Consider the following 3,029-nt stretch of genomic DNA (forward strand, 5'->3'; position numbering starts at 1 on the left):
AGCGATGGAGTGCCTCCTTCGAATGTTTGCGTCGAATTTGCTCTCAGTTGACGATCCGACCATTTTTTATCTCGTGGGAACAATGAACTTACGTGGTAAGTTTGTTGAATAACTCTTAATGAGTTTCGAAACTCAGAATGAGTTGAAAACTCTGAAAAGAGTTGTTAAAACCGAATAATCGGTTAATAGCCAAATAGATTTGTTTGTTGCTGAAGAATCCTTCGAGATTTGATTTCCTAGCTGCCAAGCAGTTCCTTGGTCTCCAGAAATCTCTCCCTCTCCGCCAAAGAATCTAACCTTATGCGGTTTTGATCTCAAAATCTTCAACCCTTTTACTCAATTGAGTAATACGGTTATTTATAGGGGATTAAGGGGTGTAACCAACCCCTAAATCTGCTCCTAAGTGGGCGAAAATTCCTCGAAACGTGGGATAAATGGTTTTGGGGCCGTTCAGCTTGTGTTTGAACAAGTCAAACGCCTAAATTGGCGTTCTGAAATTGAACTCTGCGTCTGAGACTTGAGACGCAGAGTTGGGTATCTGCTATAGATTGAAAACGCACAGGTCGTTTATATTTTGGGTCTTAACTCCGCGTCTTGGATTTGAGACGCAGAGTTGAGTACCTGCTGAAGAACGCACATGCCGCTTGCGTTTTGAATTGATAAGCAGAGGTAAACTCTGTGTTTTAAAAGAACGTACATGGCGCTTGCATTTTGAATTGAAAAGTACAGAGGTAAACTCTGCGTTTTAGAAGTGGTTGTTGACTTGTAACCTCTTCTATTACAGTGTTACGAAGGCTATTGTCGGGTGTGAAAGTCGTTAGATTATAACTCTCACTGTTGATTGTGAAGACCACTGATCAGAGTTTTTATTAGTTGTCGGAAGTGTCGTTGAATCGTAACTCTTCTTGATCCATGTGAAAAGTCTTCCGTTTGCAGCTTTTATTTGTTGACGTGAAAGTCATCTGATTGTAACTTTCATCATTGAAGCTTGATGGGGATCCGCTGTCTATTGTAATTTTTAGACAACCTACAAGATGTCCATCCCTCCACTTCATTGCACCTCCCTTCACTTCATTTTCTCTCCTCAAACCCCCTATCAAACCAAGCATGTTTAGAAGATAGGATTTGAATAAAATAAGTTGAAACAAAATAGGGACAATTGTCTTCATCCACTGAGAATTTTAATGTAAGTTTCCCAACCCAATTAAAAAACCATAAGGCTAAAGCCCCCTAGACTTTAGTTCTTTTTACGAGCCATATTTGTCCCCACCACTATTTTATAAAACCCTAAAGTAAGCATCATTTGTCACTGATAAAAGATTGCTCCTCAATTGTAGTGACAACTTTTGAGATGGTCAAATGAACTATTGAATTGTTGTTGCTAACCTTGCTAGCGGAGACATCAACTTCTGTTCTAGCTCCGTCAGCAACTGTTTCGGTTGGCCTACTGCTTAGATCAAGCTATTGCATGAGAAACCGATAAAGAAAAAAGTTAACTTAAAAATCTAATTTTTTTATAAAATTAAAGACAAATCTTAGTATCGAGAATTATGGAAATTTAATATTCTATTGTCATATTGTCTCAATTCTCTTTCTCATAGCTTTTAGTTTTGGATTCTCTTCAACAATAATACTCTCTTTTTCTGTACTTATTCTCGATTGTATTTTCTCTCTGTTTTTTCTTATTTAACATAAAATCATAAGTGTAAACAGAAATTACAAAAAGGAAAGACAAAGGGATCATCTTGTCACCTTTCACTAGTAAGAAAAACACAACAAATCTAAGCATGGAAAACTCCAAGTTTTGTAAATGTGTGGATGTAGAAAACCATGCTAAGTTATGGAATTTAAAGTATACATGTTGTGATCCTCCATAGGTTCCTGAAACAAAGTGAGAATGATGCTCTTGTTTCTTTCAAGCATCTCGATCCACTTGAAGCTTTTCAAGTTATTCCTTAATAGGATGTCAACAAGTGATTTGAATTCCACTATGATAGGGAGATTTTGAATTATTGGAGGAGGAAACTGATGATGGCATGATTCCAAAAATTTTAAATATCATAAAAACATGATATTTTTCGACCTTTCTTCAATCCCTCCCATGGCTCATCAATGTTGTTGCTCCACGCTCACCATAAACACGTCTTTGTCGTTAGAGCTCCGCCACTATTGGTATATGGTTCTTAGTCAACGGTCGTCTTCACTTAAATTGAGGGTGATAATGATGAAGAATAGAGGAGGGATATTTAAGGTCAAGCCAAAATTTTGGTGGGAATTATAGGGACTCATTAACGAAACTGAAATCTAAGGGGGGTTTAAGAAGGTGTTTGGAGGAGCTTATTTTAAGCAAGCTTTTTATATCTACTTGTTGGGTAAAATATCAAATAAGCTAATTTATAAGCCCCATTTTAAAAGCAGGCATACCCTCATTTTTAAAAAACTAGCTTATAAGCTCATCTAAATAAGCTAGGTTTGACCCAAAAAATTATTATTCTGCCCAAATAATTTTATAGTATTTTATCATAAAAGCTAAAAGTCAGTAAAAACTAGCATAACTTATAAGCGACAAAGAATAAGCTCACCCAAACACCCTCTAAGTATTTAACTTTTTCACGTAGGATGAGAAGCTTGGTTAAGATTCCATAGGGAATAAAGGCATCCCCACCTCCCCCCCCCTGACGCCCCCCCCAAAAAAAAAAAGAAAGAAAACAAAAACACTTAAAATATCTCATAGTTTCATGCACATAACACTTAACATCATCATTTCTTTAACATTTATATATAGGGTCAGATTTAGGTTAATGTGTCAAGATGCAGTTATACCATACTGAAAATATAGAAATTGTGTATAATTCTTTGTAATATTATAATATGTCCCCATAAATTTAAAAATTGCACCCCAATTTATCTTTAAAAACTAAATAAGTTAGTAGCAAATGCAAGTAGCTTATATAAAGTGTATCGAGTTCCTTGTAGATACTATAGTTTTATGATATTATTGTTTATTTGTAGTTAAATATATATTTGTT

Source organism: Asparagus officinalis, chromosome 5, assembly GCF_001876935.1.
Source record: "Asparagus officinalis chromosome 5, Aspof.V1, whole genome shotgun sequence".
NCBI lineage: Eukaryota > Viridiplantae > Streptophyta > Magnoliopsida > Asparagales > Asparagaceae > Asparagus > Asparagus officinalis.